Below are 19,770 nucleotides of genomic sequence, written 5' to 3' on the forward strand. Positions count from 1 at the left end.
AGTGAACAGGTTCACAGGAAAAGGTCGAGAACTATTGAAAGGACATCCCACAGCAGAAGGGAAAGATCAAGCAGTAGCAGTACAGAACGAGATACCAGGCGGGAGAGGGGACGTAGTTTATCAAGATCTCGGAACATGAGTAAGACTACGAATACTAATAGGAGTAGAAGCTCACATGCACGTGAGATTTTGGTGACTTCAAATAAATTAGATGAATAAGTTATCAAAGAAGCTAAACAGCAAGAATTGCATAGTTGGAGTGAATTTGGGGTATACATGGAAGTACCGGATGGGGGACAAAGAGCTCTATCCCACAGATGGATTTGCATGGAAAAGGTTCTTCCGGATGGAACTTATAAGGCAAAGGCCAGGCTTGTGGCAAGGGGATTTGAAGAAAACTTAGAAGATCAGGATTTAAGAGTAGATTCACCTACAGCAGGCAAGGTTATTTTAAAGATCTTCTTGGCTCTATTAGCCACAAAGGCATGGGAATGCAAATCTATAGATATAAAAGCTGCCTTTTTGCAGGGGCATCAGCTCCAGAGAGACATTTTTCTCCGTCCTCATAAAGAAGCAGCTAACACAGAAGGGGTATTCTGGAAGTTGAACAAATGTGTATATGGATTAAATGATGCATCTATAGTCTGGTATTTTTCGGTAAGGTCAGTTTTGTTAAAGTTAGGCTGTTGCCAGTTGAAAGCAGATCCTGCAATGTTTTACTGGCACTATAAAGGAAATCTTTCTGGCATTTTTATGATGCATGTCGATGATTTTTTGTGGGGTGGGACTAGTGATTTTGAAGCTATTGTAATCTCTGTTTTGAGGAAAGAATTCAGGGTTGGAAGTCAGGCTTCCGGTGCATTTAAATATATTGGACTGGAAATTGGACAGACTAAGTTAGGGGCAACTTTACATCAGCAATCTTATTTGGAAAGCATCAGCCCAATAGCAATTAGTCGTGGCCAAGTTTCACAAAAAGACGCAATGGTTTCAAAGATAGAAAAAGAGCAACTGCGAAGTTTAATTGGGCAACTGAACTGGTTAGGTAGACAGACTAGATCGGACTTGAGTTTTGATGTCTTAGAGTTGAGTACAAAAATGAATGATCCCAAAGCGGAAGACATAATAAGAGTAAATAAAGCGTTGGCCAAACTAAAAATGCAGGAGTGTGTTTTGAAGTTCCCGGTTTTAGGTGATCTTAGGCACTTGAAACTCATAGTTTATAGTGATGCGTCCTACGCAAATTTATGTGATGGGGTTTCAAGCGCAGGAGGTTTTATAATTTTCCTTTTGGGGAACAATGGTAAATGTTGCCCGCTTGTGTGGGAAACAAAGAAAATAAGGAGAGTGGTAAAAAGCACTTTGGCTGCTGAGACGTTAAGCCTTGTAGAGGCGGTGGATATGGCCTTTTATATAAATATGATATTGACAGAAATTTGGGATTCGGTGATTTGGGTAATATACCTATTGACAAATCCCTGTGGGAAAATGTGCACTCTACAAAAAGTGTCAATAAAAAGAGGTTACGGATAGATATCGCAAGTTTGAAGCAGATGTTGGACAGAGGGGAAATAACAAAAATTAAATGGGTCGACAGGAGCTATCAACTGTCAGACTGTTTTACGAAAAGAGGGGCGAGTTCACAGAAACGTTTGGATATTGTTAATGAAGGGCGCTTGTTTTTGTGACTGTTTTTTTTCTTTCTCGTCCCCCCAAAAAAGGGGGGAAATCATGTGTTGTTTTTGAGTTTCTTGAAATTTTGTTTTCACCTAATTATTTTTTTTCTCCAAGGAAGGGGAGACTGTTAAGTAATGGGTTAAGAGACATTGCAATTAGTTGTCTCATTTATGTGAAGAATCCATTAATTGACACTGATATGTAAAGGGGCTTTAGGTGGCCTCTGTCAGGTGATGTTTAGTTAGAGTTTTGTGCAAAAGCTGTTGGAATGAAATAAATGTGTGTTTGTGAAAAAGGAACAGAACTTTAGACTCTTCATATCACAGTAACTAAAACGTCTAACAGGAAGGGGAGGAGTAGAAGATGTAATCACAAAATACAGAAACGTAAGAGCTAGGTTAGAAGCCAGGAAGCATTTGTTTTCAGAGTTATCAACCTCGACAATGAAGAAAGGAAGAAAGAAGGATAGGCATTTATCTAGCACCTTTCACCATCTCAGGATATCCCAAAATGATTACATCCAGTGAGACACTTCTAAGTGCAGTCACCATTATAATGTAAGAAACATGGCAACCAAATCCCACAAAATCCATCTGTCTTGAGCAATGTAGTCACGTAGGAGCAGACTGAAAACTAAAACACCCAGCTCTCCTCACTGAATTTTCCAAAGGGAATTAGAACTTCCAGAATCCCAAGTCCGTGAATTACATGGCACTCAAATCACAAGGTAATGGGGGTGCAAAGAGGAAACCAATATCCTTTTTTCAGGAAAAAGTTTCTATAGGGAATTCAAATTTGAATGATTCATTTTGAGGGGAAAATTAAATAATTCCCTCCATCCACCCCCCCAGAATGTTGTAAATGTTGTACTTCCAATAGTTTTGTTTCTAGCTGTGTGCATTGACCTGTGTAAAGAAGGAAAATGGCAATAGAAAGTAATTTCCATTAAAAACAGCTTTGTTGGTTTTGTGCAGGTTGCTAGTTCATGATTATTGGCTTTTTGTCAATGTGAGCAATTTGATTGCTTGGATTTATGTGGGTGTCTGGTGCGTTAATGGCACTGGTAGCTTTCCCTATCTCATAGGTATTTAAGGAAATTAGCTGAAATAATAAGTTTCTGATCTCGATACTGAGTGTGGATTTTGATATGTGCATATTACTTGAGGTATGTGGTATCTTGATCGTTAAGAAGTTGCCAAATGACACCTGTTCATTCCTGTGTCTTGTTCCAGCCTTCATTTGTGATGAAACATTCATTTTGAGACAACAAATTCCAAGCATTTGATGCAAAACGCATGTCCACTCCTCACACTGCTGTCAACCTCCATCAAAGCTGCCTGAATAGGGGTGGGGAGGGGGTGGGGGACACACACATGTATTTACACATAACTCAATAAATTAGAGCCAGGTTGTTTGGCAGTGATCTCAGGAAGCATTTCTTCACACAGTGGAATTCCGGAATTCTTTCATTCCCTGAAAGCTATTGAATCCAGGTCAATTGAAAATGTCAAATCTAAGCTTGATGGATTTTTTAATAAGGTATAAAGGGTTACGGAACCACAGCAGGTAAGCGGAGTTAAGATACAGATCAGCCACAGACTAGTTGAGTTACAGAACAGGCTCTTCGGGCTGGATGTCCTACTCATGCCCCCAAATTCCAAAAGTGAGGTAGATCTCCGACTCCACTTTCTAAAATATTCTTTTCCCTGCTTTGTGACAAAGGGGAGTGGGACTAGACGAGTTACCCCTTTAGAAAACGGCCCAGACATGATGGGCTGAATGGCCTCCTTCTCTGCTGTATCATTCTGTGATTCTAGATGTAAGAAAATGCACACCAGCAATTGACTGATAATCAGTGACGATGATCAAAATTGAAATACCCCTTTGAAATGCACAAAGCACTTGGTACAGGTTATATATTCAAGGAATATCAAGTGTGTTTGTGTGATTTTTGAAAAATATGCTTAGAGGTTCTCTCTACCCAGACTCTATAAAAAGCTACCATTTATAGTATAGATCTTCGTGAACCAGACTATTATGTTATTTTAAATGACAGTGATGGAGTACATGTATTAAGTAAATTGATATAAAAGAGCACTCTCCTAGAGCACTTGCTGGAACCTTAAGAAATAGCCTGGCATTTTCTCAGTGTCTTGTTATGTTGGGAATTGTGCAAAGATCCAATATGGACTCATACATTTAAAATGAACATTACTAGGAAGGGCTGGCTTTAAACGTATATTAAAGCCAGAAAAGCTGCCATCCAGTTTCTCTCTCTCTCGATATATATATATATATATAGTGTATCTTTATGCATGCACATCTTCCCCTTTGGGGAAGGATTCCCAAGCTAATTATCAGCCCATTGAACTACATTATGAACGCTCCTTCTGTGGCCAATAAGACCTGCTGGATTTAAACCCAGAGCTTCTAGTCCAGATGTAGGGACACTACCCACTGTGCCTAATGCTTCTAGTCCCTATGCATTACTCTGCCATAGAGGTGGCACGGTAGCACAGTGGTTAGCACTGTTGCTTCACAATGCCAGGATCCCAGGTTCTATTCCCGGCTTGGGTCACTCTGTGTGGAGTCTGCACGTTCTCCCCGTGTCTGCGTGGGTTTCCTCCGGGCGCTCCGGTTTCCTCCCACAAGTCCCGAAAGACGTGCTGTTAGGTGAATTGGACATTCTGAATTCTCCCTCAGTGTACCCAAACAGGCGCCGGAATGTGGCGACTAGGAGCTTTTCACAGTAACTTCATTGCGGTGTTAATGTAATCCTACTTGTGATAATAAAGCTTATGATTATTTTAGAACTCCATTTTAACCATTTACCGTGGTAGGATTCAAACCTGGAACTCCAGGTTTGTGGTTTACCACTTCAGTGACCTATTCCACTATGCCACAGGAGGGACTCTGGAGCTCAATTCCAGTGAGAGCCTTGTGTTGTCCCTCCTGCTGGCGAATTTACATGGCAGAAAGAGAGAGTCAATTGAAAGACCCCACGCATGTTGTATGCAAACACGTGCTCCAATGCACAGCTCTTCCCCTTTATCTTGTTCTTCTTAAAAGTCTCTTTGTGTGAAGTTTGCACATCCTCCCCATGTTGCATGGGTTTGACCCGCACAACCCAAAGAAATGTAAGGCAGGTGGATTGGCCATGCTAAATTGCCCCTTAATTGGAAAAAATGAATTGGGTACTCTAAATTTATTTTTGTAAAGTCTCTCTTAACAACCTAGTGCCCTCTTTCTTTTCCAACGGCCTCCAGTTGACAAACGGATTTGTGCCCAGCAGCAAGATTCCGGACAGCAAACATCAGTAGGCTACCTGGCCATCGGTGTGTGTGCGGGCGGGGGCGGGGCGGGCAACACAATAGATAACTTGATTGAAACACTGAAGGTCAAGAAACCGGCAAGATGCTCAGGCCAGGACTGGCAAACTTAATAACATTTAGAGGCATTAAAAAAGTCAAGAATGTGACATCTTAAGAGTTCCAACGCTGCTACTCAAATGACATCAATAATAAAGGCAAAAGGTGGGCATATTTACATTTCCACAAATGGGAAAATGGATGCAAAAAAATACGAAAAGATTTTACTTGAATGCATTTTCTGCTGTTGGGATTCTTTTCAAGAATAGTTCGCCGTCTGAACAAGTGGGAAAACGAGCGTGTTCGACCGAATAAGGTCGGAAGCAACACGCGAGAGATCTTAATGGGGCTCACCCCTTGTGCTGGGCAAACCCACTTGTTATTTTGGAAGGACGGTGGGTTTGTTGTTTGAAGATCTGAATGATTTATGTTAGTCCTTTCAACTAGGGTATACAAACACGGACAAGATGTGGGGAATAATCTGAATCTCACTACATAGCAAAGGAATCTCGGGCCCGGTGATCTACTGGATCACCAGATTACCTATTTAACACTGCCAGAGTGCATTTTGCACTCCCCCGAGCCCAGATCTCCAGCCTTGAGAAATGATTTCATCAATTACTTTGGTTGGTATTTCCATTATTTTCAGCCATAAACTCAGTGTGGTGCAGATTAAAAATGATGATGAAACATAATGAGCTATTTAAAGATCAATTACGAGACAATCGTATCATCTTGTGCGGGACATGAGCTGAAACATAATGTCAGTGTGTTACAATTCATTACTAATCATCTCTGTGTATATGGGACAACATCGGCAAAGACTGGAGCGGAACCAGCGAGTGAATTTTCCACGTTTCACGTTTGGATTCAGAATAAACGCGCTGGTTAATCGGACTCTCTCGGCCTGGGCACCATGATGTGGATTGTGCTGAGAGGGAGTGTGGGTGGCTGGTGCTGAGAGATGAGAAACAGGACAATCCTAGTTTGACTGCACGAAGACCACATACCAAATCTTCCTCCAATACATCAAATAAACCCGTACAGGTTGTTTGAACCTTTCTAAATTAATCCCAACACAAGTAGTGCCTTCAGTCTGTTCAGCGTGACTCTCATTTAGTGACACAGTTCTGAGGGCAAACTGTCTCCTCTTCCCATTATTCCTCTTTCCTGCCTGAGCCTGTTGAAGTCTGGAAAGATTGTGCTCTCCTCCAATTCCAATATTCCCAGAAGGAGACCCTTCTGTGGCAGGGTCATCTGGACTCGAAACGCTAACTCTGTTTCTCTCCCCACAGATGCTGCCAGACCTGTTGAGTTTTTTTCCCAGCATTTTCTTTTTTTAATCCTTTAATTCCCAAGTCTGCCATTAAAATGCGGGACCGCTCATCTCCCTCTCCGATTTGGCGTGCTTACAAAAGCCAAGCTGGACATCACCCAGCCACTGTAGCTTCAGTCTAACCGTGCCCTCCAACCGTGACAACATCCTGCCCACAGCGCTGACCTAGGCTCCCCAGTTTAAACCCCAGTGATCCGACCCCATCTGACCCGCTCCAGGGAGAATCCGAGTCAAAGAACTACTTCAGTTCCAAGAGGGGATAAAAAACAAGTGTTTGAAAGAGTAAACTGCAACCATCTGCAAAAGTAAATAATTTTAAAGAAAATCTACCGTTGGAGGGATTGTTTAAACACAAGGGTCGAGGAGATGCGTAAGGCTGTCTTGCATCAACGCACACGGATAACTCTTCAAGTTGCTATTTATTTTATTCGATTCAATGGGATTTTACAGCAGGAAAGAGTGGCGCCTGGTCAATAGGAGTAAAGCAAATCACAATGAAGAGTCCCAGGTCTCTACTGCTACAGTGACCATGGGATAAACTAAGATTTCCCTAAGATGCTTACAACCATGACGTACTTTGGACAGCAGTTACTCTTATGATACAGGGAATAGAGCAGTCAATTTGCACACAGCCAGGCCCAGAACAATGAGAGGGGTGGCACAATGCTTAGCCCTGCTGCCTCACAGCGCCACAATGGGGGAGAGTTTTGAATTACATCTGCAGGCCCCTATCCAATTATCCCTCCCCCTCTGACCCGGCTTCACCTCCAAGTCGACACGCTCCTGTTTATCCGAGTCCAATACCTCAGGAGATCGGAGAATGAAATAATGGCTTAAGGTAAACAGTCAGTTGGTCTGCAAGTGTGAAAAATTCACCGCAATGGACTGCCAACATACTGGCATCCAACCAGTGACATTTCTGGGTCTACCAGAACTGTGTGTGCTCTGTAATGCAATACAGGGAGAACTGTACGGGCATTCATACAAAAAAATAGGTGAAAGTTTTATTTTAAATTAACCTTCGCAAATCAACATGTTGTCTCGTTTATTTTGCAGGCATACCTGGTCATTGCATTAAACAGTCATTGGCGACAGACACTATGGACCACGTCTCCCATTCAGCTGGAAGGCTCGCCTTCGAGTATTTGGTGGTTTCAGTTTAACATTTGGTCCCGTATTGTTGATACCGCTTTAATAATCATCAAACACAATGAGTTATGCAGCAGTGTTCTTAATAGTAAAGCCTCCATAGTCCCAGATGACCAGAGGCTGCTTTCCCTTTTGAGGGGAGAGCGCTGACTGGTGGTGATTTAACCTGAGGATCACCACACCTCAGGAGAGGGCAAGGTTGAGAAGGTTCATGAATAACCTTAGCCAGTACCGGAATTGAACCCAAGCGGGTGGCACAAACCAGCAGTCCAGCCAACTCAGCCAAGCCAGCTGCCTTATATTATTAATAGACTCAAAGAGACCATCATTCGGCAAGGTAATATAAGCAGTATTACCTTCCTGCACAACATCCTGGTTCATTGTTTACTCCAGAGTACCCCAAATTTGGAGGGACCAGCCAAATTTCACCCAAATGTCCCGCTTCCTGACTAGCCTTTCCCTTTGATCAATGCACGCGGCGGCCAACATTTCAAACACAACCTCTGGCAGTTTGTAAACATCACTCAAGCGTTATTGTACTAAACACACCTTCACTGTCTGGGATTCAGTCTGTGATTTCTGTGGTCATTATAGTTTGGATGTTTTGTTTGAAGCAGTTCAAATTCAGTCAATGACTTCATCCAACAGAATTCTCACCACATCTGGATAATAACCTGACCATCAACACTATCGAAATCCCAACACGTGAATATATTTGTTAAAAATCCAATTCCTTCAGGCCGGTTAGAGGTATAAGGATGTTTTGTACAGCAGTGAGTTCGATTACTGTATGAGGCTGCACATCTGAGAGCAATAGCATTCAACATCCCAGTCAATTTCAGTCCAGGATATTGCCCATGTTTTGCTACAAGAGATGATGTAGTTCTATTACTGACTCGACCCCGGCACTCAAAGCAGACCGCGGTTATTAACGAGAAACTAATAGGCAGCCCAGCGAAGGGGGTTCTCATTACTGCATGTCAAGGGGCAGGTATGATGTGGGCCCTTATAATTCACCATGTGCTGAATTCTCATTCAGGCAGGTCTCCACGGGGAGGGGTCAGACATCCCCCTCTATGCACGCAGCCAGCTGGTCTGTAGAGCGAAATCTGCAGACATAGCTCCTCCTCTAGACAGGAACCCATTCGTGGCACGTGGCATTAAACAAGGAGGGAGTGAAAAGGGCGTTTGTCTTAAAAGGGTCAACATTTCAGAATGAATAATTTACCCTTTCTTAAATTCAATTACTGAGCTCTCAAATAAAAGGGCCAGGGGGCTGGGGTCGGATTTATCTTGAAAGAGAGAGCATTTATTCCAAGGGGGAAAAATTCTTACTGCATGAATGATTCAAAACATCCCAGCATTGGATGGGTTAAGTAATCGTTACCATTGACAGCTGCTGGCTGAGCAGCTTTAGAATTGAAATGGGAAAGTTGTTCCAGTTAGTGACAAGACAGTTAGGTTGACGGGGATCTCTCTATAAGAGTCTAGACAACTTACCAGCAGGATTAATTCACATGCTTCTTTGTTAGACTCTCTACCACTACCACCTCCCAATCCCCCCTCCCCTCCAAAAATACAGCTTGGCAAGGATACATGAGGAGTGTGAACTTACAAACACCGGAGTGAAGAGTCAAATTCATACAAGCCCAGCTCTCTCAAAGGCATCCATCCACACACAGGTAGAATAACGAGCTGCTCTTTTCAAAAGCGAAATGACTTTCTTGAAATGGCAAAGCTGACCTCAAAAGAGTTAAAGCAATCTTCACAGTGTCTGTGAGGACTGGAACAGATCGGACACCGACGCTGCTCCCAAATTCTCTCGCTGTGTTAGTTTCAACTGGGAGGAAGCTTGTGAAATTGGCACCCCTGAAGGCAGTGCTTCAGCCAGAGGTTCAACTGCGGACACAGAATGAAAGGCTCGCCTTCAACTCAACGTTTTCTGAAAGCAAACAGCGCAAGCGTCATCCCCACTGCACCTCAGCAAGGTCAAGAAATGTTCACACCGACATCCCGGTGGGAGACGAGCAGAAAAACACCCCACACACAGCCAAGCCTTGGCCAAGCTGGCTCCTGTGGAAATAGAAAGCAAGCCCTTTTTTTTTTTCCTCTCCCCCTTTTGGTATTTGCTCCTCAAAGGCTCCACTGTGCAGCAGTAATGGTGAACACAGTTCTCGTCCTGGCTTAGGCCAAGTTTCACAGCACACTCGGTTAGCTGTGTCTCACGAAGCTGGTCACAGTCAGGCACTGATCTCTCCGGAGACCAGCTGTGCAGTCTCACTTTGCACCGATTGAAGGTTCCAGCAGATTGATGCACTGAGTCTGCACGTGTAACCACTCCCGACTCCTGAGCCAAATGACTCTCCCCTGGCCCCCTAAATTGGCAGACAAGAGTGGCGTTATTGGAGGTTTGGCAAAAACTTGACTCCAGTAAACAGGAGCTTCCTTGACCGTTCAATGGAGTTTACCAATCTGTTCTCACTTTGCAGAAATCGACCTGCAACCTGCCACGCTGGAAAGCTTTTTTTTAGATGGATGTTGGCAGACAGATTGTAAACGTTTAAAGAAAGGACTTCGGCATCTCAAGATCATCAGTCCAAGGAAAACCATTGAAGCTGCTCACACAGGCATCATTTACCTGGCGCGCGAGTTTGCACAAAAATAGAACAAGTTAAAGCTTTCAAAATCACTCTGGGGAGAAACGGAAATAATGGACCTGCTTTTCCAAATGCAAACTGGAGTCTGGGGACACCGTCTGCCGCCTCTCTGTCCCCATTCAGACTGAAAAACAAAGTGCAATGCTGAAAACCGATTGTCCTTCAGCAATATCATCTATCCTTCGACAAACGCAACCACCCCAGAGACGGAGCAAGAATCCTCACTTTCCAAATGTAAATATTTGTTCATTTTCTTGGGGAAATGAGAAATTCCTGGCCTTCTTCAAGGCAAAAATGTCGTTCAAGTGGGAGGGTTCCAGGCGCTAAACAGTGCCTTCCAGCACCCTGCTTGCCAAATTCATGCCCCCGTAAAAGAAAAGGGAAGCACAAAGGACTGAAACACTGGCACATTCACTGTTCAGATGTGAACCTCATTGATCAGATGCATTTAGTTTGAGCTCAAGTTACATGGCAAATCCTCAAGAGTGAAGAGTGAATTTGATTGTTGCAGATTCTCCCCCAGCACAACCTGATAAAACACACAGGACAAAAGAGTCTTTTCCAGCGGTTACTCTGACATCTCCCGGGTGGCAACCCAGGACCAGAATGAACGCTGCAGGCAGATATCAGGACGTACTTCAATGGGCACGCCATTGTCTAAATCCATTAAAAACAGCAAAACTAGTCCATGATCTGAAATATTGCAGTTGGCAGGGAGAAATGACCTCATGCTTTTTACAAGATTTCAGAGGACCCTTCTCAACACCATTCGCCTCTCGGTAATTGCTTATTGCACTATTGCGAATAGATTGGGATTAGAATGTGAATTGGCAGGCGTGGCAGTGGAGAATTCAGAAGGGAGGATATTTGTAGCGAGGAGTGTTTCCAGTACAAATTATTCTCAGTCCCCCGTCACGACACATGAAAATGATTGTCTAAAAAGTGTCCAACCCTGCAAAACAGATTCGACTCCTTCTCAGAGAAGCATAGCGTTGGGTCTCAGATTCATCAAGGAGCAGTTTCTCCCGATTATCTATCGCAGGACATCACATAGAGTGGCTCTATTAGGGAAGGACCAGCAACCTGTGTGTTCCATGGTGTCTAAGCTGGGAACCCATAGCACTGGCAAAGTACCCCTGCATGGCAGGTCCCCACAGCGAGGGTCAATAGACTCATATAATCCCTACAGTGTAGAAGGAGACCGTGTGGGCCCATTGAGTCTGCTATGACCATGCCCATTCAATTCATTCCAAACCCTCATCAGGTAAGGGCATGACTTAATGGAATTGTTTCGAAGTGTGGTAGCGAGCAGGAAATGCTGGAGCTTCCCAGCACTTGGCTCGACAAGACCATCACCCTATAAAATCTTTATTAGATCACTTAGCAAGGCCCCATGGGCTTCATGCTGCAAATGACTGTCTCGCCGGCTGATTCGCTGGGACCGCCCTCGCCAGCCCCCTGCTAACAAGGGAGAGCAGCACCTAAACCGTTCCTGCACAGCCAACCCCACTCAGCTCCCAGCAATGCCACCGAGGAACCAGCCCCACGATTCGGGGATGCCACCCCGGGCAGACCATTTGGCACGTTAGAGGTCAGAATGGGATGCCCTGTTCCCCCGAGGGTCAGCCACAGGGCAGATAGTGCCACCCAGGAGGAAGTGGCAGCAGCCGTCAGCTCGGGGAGCATCACAAGGAGGACTGGCACCCATTGCCATTAGAATGTCAATGACCTCCACTGGGCCACATAGGTGGATTGTCACTGACCCCCGACACCCCCCCCCCCCCCGCAAGACTATGCACCTGGCATGGTCCCCACCCAGCATCGTTCCATGCCCAGCCCACCCATGTCCAGCAGTGGCACTCACCGTAATACCCATTTCTCCCATACTCCCCACCCCACCAGTACTCTCCACCCCCATTATTCCCCATTCCCCCATACTCCCCAACCCCCATACATCCCATCTCTCCCCTCCAACAAACCCCCCCTCCCACCCCACGATAAACAACACCCCCTATGAGGAATGTGCCCAGGAGGCCGCAGGGTGACCAAGGACAGATCTTTCACCGATGTAGAAGTTGGCGTACAGCACAGAGGTGAGTTACACCGGCCCCACCCAGGTGACCTGTCACACGTGAGATGTTAATACCGTACAGACTGACCCATCCCTCCCACTGCTCACAGGTCCATTCTCCCGCAGGATCCTCATCCGATGGTGCTGGCCCATCCGGGGTGCCCTCCCCACCCCACCCACCTCCAATGGGGACACCTTGGTGGGGGACTCCAAGGAGACCACCGTATTCATGGCACAGCTGTCATCCCCACCCTCCACCAGCACAGAGATGCACACCTCTGTGGGCGGCAGTCGTGCACAGACCTCTGGGGCACAATCTGTTGAGCACAGTTGCTGATGCACATCAGGTGGAGGCAGGAATACCCAAGTGAGACAGCAGTCGGAGGTCTTCTGTATTCCAGGACCCAACTGGGTCCCAGTCAGATGCTAGGACCAGGTTTACCTGGAGCTGATGCAGATGCTAGGGAGTGGCCGAGAGATTCAGGGGGGAATGTCAGTGACACTCCAGCACAACCATAACCAATTGGAGGAGTCCCAGAGGCTACAGGTGCAGGAGATGGCATGAGCAATGTGTGGCACTGAGGCCAACACTGCTAGGGTGGCGACCGCAGTGTAGAGCCTGGTGCACTTCGTCAGCAGCATGAGTGGAGATGTCCAAGGTGTGGCTCAGTCGGTGACGGCCATGGCTGAGCACCTTGGCAGCATGTCCCAGTTGCTAGGGCCGTGAACCAGTACCAGGTGGACCTTGATGAGGCGCTGCGAGAAACCCCCAGTCTCAGGTGGGAATTGCTGAGGTACTGCAGAGCATGCGCCAGTCACCAAGGGCGTCGACACTGTGCTGCAGACATTGGGGACCAGCCAGGCTGGCAGAGCCAGACGACACTGGGGCAGTTGGGGCTCGATCCAGCTGCCCCTCCTCCCAAGGTGCACCCCTGGCCCTATGGGCACTGACCGGGATGAGGGGTCACTGGGTGCCAATGCGGAGCCACCCTAGGGTGTGGCGACAGTGGCCACCCTCTCCCCCAAGACCCATCCCCCTGAAAGCGGCTGGTGTCGGGAGTCAGCACCGGTAACAGGGCAGCGCGGCAGGGCATGTGCTGCCGGTATGTGTGCTGGGGCCTTCCAGCCCAAGGGCCCCCATGGATGCCGCCAGGAGCAGTAAAGGCCGCATGATGTCATTGAATTTACAGTGCAGAAGGAGGCCATTCGGCCCATTGAGTCTACACCAGCCCTTGGAAAGAGCACCCTACCTAAGCTTACACCACCCCCTCTCCCCATAACTCAGTAGCCCCACCTAACCTTTTTGGACACTAAGGGCAATTTAGCATGGCCAATCCACCTAACCTGCACATCTTTGGACTGTGGGAGGAAACCGGAGCACCCGGAGGAAACCCACAAAGACACTGGGAGAACGTGCAGACTCCACACAGACAGTGACCCAAGCCAGGGATCGAACCTGAGACCCTGGAGCTGTGAAGCAACTGTGCTAACCACAAGCTACCGTGTCGCCCGGTGAGGTCTGATATGCAGCACTCTGCCTCCACCTCTGATATGCATCCTCGGGACTCACCTAGGCGCAACGGTAGAGCATCGGAACCGCATTTTGAGCAGTCCGATGCAGCGGTCATTGACCGTCCAGGTGGCCACATGGGCCTCATTATATCAGGTCTCCACATCGGTGTCTGACCTCCAAACTGGCATCATTAGCCAGGTGCTCAGCGAGTACCCATTATCTCCCAAGAGTCAGCCTTCCATCCTGGGATGGTCATCAAAAATGCTGGAGATGACCGACTGCCCCAGGATGTAGCTGTCGTGCACAGTCCCTGGGAAGGGTGCACTCACGTGCATGATCTTCATGTGGTGGTCGCACACGAACTGGACATTCAGGGAGTGGAACCCCTTCCTGTTGATGAAGGGCACCCCTACACATCTGGGTGAGCGGAAGGTGACATGCGTACCCGGGCATCTTGTTGGGCCTGGTCCATGTCAAAGTGTATTCAGTTCGCTGTCCAGGCAAACAGGGCAGCTGTGACCTCACGGAAGTGTGCTGTAGCTTGTGAGTTGCCAGACAAGTCCCAGTTCGAGCCCTGGAATGATCCTGAGGCTTGGAATTTCAGGGCTGCGGTGACCTTGACGGCTGCCGGGAGTGGGTATCCTCTTCCTCCACATGGTGCCAAATCCACCAAGGACAGGAGCCGCATCGTCTCCTAGTTGAGGCAGAGACTCCTGCGGCACATGCTGTATGTCATTTGTTCGAAAGACCAGCGACACCTGTAGACTTTGGGCCTTTGGTGGCCTCCCCCTATGGTTCCCTCCCTGGCCTGATGGGCAGCTGTGTCCTCAGGGTGCGGGGTGGGGCATTGCACATGGGCCGCCACCTCGAGTCTCTGTTGGTGCTGCTGCCACTGCCCCTCCGGCATCTGGTCACCTAGCCTGCCAGCAGCACCATAAGGGCAGCTTCCACGGGGCCCAACATGTCATCCATTCCGTGTAATATCTGTAAGGGATTGTAGAGGGTGAGACAGACAACCAGCGGTGTCTTCCTCCCCAGGGCCCTCCATTCCCCCATTGCTGCCTCCTGCCCCCCCCCACCCCCCCCCCCCCCCCCCCGCCACATCCCCAGCCATCCAACCTGCCCTGTCCATGCAACCCAGGCCGCAGCAGGGGCCCCTGCTCACTGGATCCCACACTCTATACCCCAGACACCCACAAGTAACGTTACCGGCCGCTGGCTCCTCCTCGGTGCACAGACCTACCCTCTGGTCGCCGATATGACCCCAGTGCCAGAGTGCAGTCCCTGCGTGTTCGGATGTTGGCTGCTGCATCCGTGATGTTGCCTCCTGCAGTGTTCAGGCACAGTGCCCAGACATTACGGGCTGATTGGGATGCTAGGCAATACCTCCCACATGCTACATGGCACACCAATCCACTTGGGAGCTGTGAAGTGCTCACTTAACTACCACTGCCAATTCCCAATTAGCAATAGCCTTTAGCCACGTGGCAGGAGGACTCCGTGGTCAGTGGGAGTCATGGGTAGTCGGTGGGGCTGGCAGACTCGGGCTGGGGTTTGCCCCCGGAACGAGAACACACGATCCAGGGGTTGGCATGGGCGCTGAGGTACCCATCTCTCCCCCCCCCCCCCCCCCCCCCAGGCCATGGGTGGCCACACCCTGCCTCACAACCCCCGCCCCCCTGCAAAGGGGCAAACAACCCCTTTGCCCAGCTTCAATATCCTTCCATACCTAAATATTCAAATACAAATAACTTTTATTCTGCAAAATTTAATGTCCGGATGATTTTTCTCCACGATTGCTCACAGAAAGGAATTCCCTGGAGATCTGTCTTCAACTCCAGAGACACAAGGGACATTCTGGAAGGTTGCAAAGCCTTTCTGCAATCTCCCACAGGTATGCTGCCTGGAGTCAACCTTAACCCATGTCCAACCTCCCTATTCTGTGAAACCCCTCCTCAATGCCCCACATTTAGATGTCAAATCAATCCAAATGGTTGATTTGGGATTGTCAGGGAGGATGCACCTACTGCCCTCACATTATTTACACCTCACCTATTCCGGCTGGCGTAGGGATTTGCTACTTAATGCTGTCGTGGTTGATAATGTGATGCTCATTCACACCCCGGGAAACGTGACTGAGTTTACAAATGTCCTGACCCATTACTAAGCATTTCAGTCAGTAGGCTAATTCAATTTAAATGAGGCTGCTGAATGGATTTAATTAAGTTTTATCCCAGGCCTGTGATGGATAGAGGTAGATTAGAGATGTGAAGGCCTGTAATTAGACTGTCATGCTATTATCATGTGGACAATGTATCCCAGATAAATGAGTGGGGGATTTTATTCTTACAAAGGAGGAGATTTGTAGTTACAAGTTTGTTGAGTTTTCTCTTAAATATTCTAACCCACTGTAAGTTATTTCCTGCATCCTGCAAATGATGTGGCTTCTCATGTGAGTGTAACAGCTGGCGAGGTTTGTCTCTCCTGACTATTGAAATAATAAGAGGACAACTTTAACATCAATGCAACAATTTTCATTTAAATAGCATCTTTAACAATGCAAAACATGCAAACATACGAATTAGGAGCCGGAGTAGGCCACTTGGCCCCTCGAGCCTGATCTGATTGTAACCTCCGCTCCACTTTCCCGCCTACCCCCAACAATCCTTCATCCTCTTGTTAATCAAGAATCTATCAAGCTCAGCCTTAAAAACATTCAAAGATTCTGCTTGCACTGTCTTTTGAGGAAGAGAATCCCAGAGACTCACAACCCTTTTGAGAGAAAAAGAATTCTCCTCATCACGGTCTTAAATGAGCGATCCCTTGTTTTTAATTCTAGATTCTACCAGGCTACCAGGGCAGGTCAACGTACAAGAAACTCACCTCCTGACCCCCAAAACCTGTCCACCATCTACAAGGCACAAGTTAGAGTGTAATGGAATATTCTCCACTTGCCTGGAGTGCCTCCAACATCACTCAAGAAGCTTGACACCATCCAGGACAAAGCAGCCTGCTTGATTGGTCCTCCTTCCACAAATATTCAAACTTTCCCCCACTGACGAACAGTGGCAGTCATGTGTACCACCTACAAGATGCACTGCAGTAACTCACCAACTTTCCTCAGCAGCACCTTCAAACCCCACGACCGCTACCATCTAGATGGACACGAGCAGCAGATACCTAGGAACCCCACCACCTGGAGGTTCCCCTCCAAGTCACTCACCGTCCCATCTTGGAAATATATCGCTGCTTCACTGTCCTGGAACTCCCTCCCTAATAGCGCAGTGGGTGTACCTACAGCTGAAGGACTGCAGCGGTTCAAGAAGGCTACTCATTGCACCACCTTCTGAAGGGCAACTAGGGATGGGCAATAAATGCTGGCCTAACCAGCGACGCCCACATCCCATAAATGAATTTTTAAAAAATTCTCTGATGAGAGGAAGCATCCTCTCCACATCCACCCTGTCAATAACCCTCGGGATCTTAAAAATGCTTCACGAGTTTTAACAAACAGAATTTGACAGCGAGCTATATAAGTAGTTCTTAGGACAGGAGTACAAAAGGTAATTCAAAGAGTATGCTTTTAGCAGCATCCTAAAAGGAGATGCGAGAATCAGAGGGGTAAAGAGATTTAGGGAGGGAATTCCCGAGTTTGAGGACTTGGCAGATGAAAGCACGGCTGTCAAAGTTGGGGCGATGAAAATCTGGGATGTTTAGGAGAACAGAACTGGAGGAGCTGAGGCCTCTGAGAGAATGTAGGGCTGGGGGAGATTACACTAAGGCGTGATGCTCGTTTGGAGAGCCAGCACAGACAGGGTGGACCAAATGACCTCCTCCTGCGCCATAACCGTTCTGTATGGGATTCTGGGAGAGCTAAGGCAAGAAAGTGATTTGAAAACGAGGATGAAAATATTTAAAGCGATGCGTTGGTGGACTGAGAGCCACTGCAGGTCAAGAAACATAGAGATGTTAGGTGAACTGGAATTGGTGTAAGTTAGGGTGTGGACACAGTGGGTTGAATTTTAGCTCCAGGGCACCAACCCCGACACCGAGCTGAATTCCAAGTCAGGAACCCAGAGTGGCTGTGATGGGACTCTGGAGAGATGTTTTGCAGAGGTGGTCAATCAAGAGGTTGCCTCCGGGAGCACCATCCGATTAACGATGTTGGGTAGGTTCTGCAGAGAGTAGGGCTGACAGAAGCGCCCAAAGCTCTGGGTAGCTGACAATCACGGCAGGAGGTGTGGACACCAACGCTATACATGGGAGATCACAAGGCCTCAAAGTTGGGAAGGGGGGGGTGGCGGGATACCTGTGAATGATACAAATTATACTGTGGCCACAGTTGCCAGGCCATCATGGCAGAAGCGGGCTTCCACGGGATGGCCTGTGGCCATGGCTATAACTCATAAGGCCCAGTCATTCCTTGTTGGGCTGCTTTGCAGAGTGCACCTCTGGGCCCTGCCGGCCTACTGCCAAGAGACTGTCATCATTCCATTTACAGGCTCCAGTCTTTTCAGGGAAGCTATCTGTAAAATTCAGGCACACGTGAATGGCAATTGAGCCTAACGTGCTTCCTGCCAGAGGCAGGCACTTAGCTGCCACTCGCCCTAGAAGCTACCTCCCTGAAAATGGGCTGGATGTGAGAACATGCTGACAGGTCGACTCACTGGCCAGTGAAGTTGGCAGCATACCCGCCTCAAACTTGATTCTGGGTTGGGCTGGAAATTCGGCCTGCTATCTCATTAAAAGCACAGCTAAAAAATAACAACTTATTCTATGCTCCCAAAAGATTCCACATTGCATATACAAATGGAAATGTGAGCTGAATGGGGTGAGGTATGGTATAGGGAGAAAACATCGATCAAGATTTCTGCCTTGGTGACCATGCCTGCAAACTACCTGAGTCGGGACAGGAGTAGACTTGACGTGATGCGCCTCTTGATTAAATAGTCTGTTAACCCTCATTCTTAAGTTTCACACAGAAAGAACGACTGTTAATTTGGATGGGATACAGAGAGGTTTGTGGCCTGGGACTGTGCACAGGCACAAGTAAGCTCCTGGGGGAGAGGGGAGGTGGAAACTGAAACAAAAACGTAATTGTCCTTGCGAATTTGAGAAAAAAACACAGCAGTGATTTTACTAAGTCAACCGGGGCAGTTTCAAATAAGTGACACAACTAATACTAGACCATGGCGCAGGCTTAGGAATTAATTTCTCTTGTAATGAAATACGGCACATTAGCATCTTCCTCTATAATTAAGAACCTGTTAATGAAATTGTGCAAACACAGACCTTTGAAACGCACAATTTCTGAGCATACCATTTCAGTGGAGGTTACTAATTAACTTGCAGTCTCCTGTTCTTTGTTGAAGGGGAACTTCCACCACTCAATGTTCCAGCCTTTGGTGCACTGTGTGCCTTTTGTCTCAAGCTCTTTGTTCAGAGATTGTCCTGTCAGTATGAAGTAGAAATGAGTACGCACAACACCACAGGCAGCACTGCAATGCCAGCTAAAAGCACTACAACAATGTTGATCACAGAGAAAATAACATATCATGCATTTATGGAAATCATCTAATTTACCTAGGTACAAATCTATTCCTACATCACAAAGAAAGGTGTAAAGCACTTGAGAATTGAAAGGCACCACATACATCCAATCCTTTTTTTCTGGTCAAATCACCTATTGCACATCTGTAGGAAACAAATGTATCGCGTTTGTACAACATGCATCACAAATCTAGACATATCACACTTCTGGACATAAAACACATCCTTATAAATTCATATCACTAATCTTTATAAATCTCCATTGTGTATCTTTATTTAGCTGTATCATGTAATTTATTCCCACTGCTCAGTCATTATAAATCACCAGTTTTGAACTGACCTGCTAGTTAAAAGATCAATACAATTTTGTACCCATTCAAAACCAGAAGGTTATGGCTTCAATCCCCAGTCCATGCCGAGTTTGCTGATCTCCCACTGCTAAATGACCC

The 19,770-nt window shown here is 47.0% G+C and overlaps 1 protein-coding gene across 1 annotated transcript in view; it reads right to left on the minus strand.

Annotated features, from left to right (window-relative positions):
• LOC140408353 (chondroitin sulfate N-acetylgalactosaminyltransferase 1-like) overlaps positions 1-10,392 on the minus strand; it is a 280,049-nt gene extending 269,657 nt beyond the window's left edge. Inside the window, exon 1 of the mRNA XM_072495438.1 lies at positions 9,146-10,392. The gene's annotated coding sequence lies outside the window, so the exon portion shown is untranslated. The remainder of the gene's footprint in view (positions 1-9,145) is intronic.
• Between the last annotated feature and the right edge of the window lie 9,378 nt (positions 10,393-19,770).

The sequence above is a fragment of the Scyliorhinus torazame genome, chromosome 3 (genome assembly GCF_047496885.1).
Source record: "Scyliorhinus torazame isolate Kashiwa2021f chromosome 3, sScyTor2.1, whole genome shotgun sequence".
Taxonomy (NCBI): domain Eukaryota; kingdom Metazoa; phylum Chordata; class Chondrichthyes; order Carcharhiniformes; family Scyliorhinidae; genus Scyliorhinus; species Scyliorhinus torazame.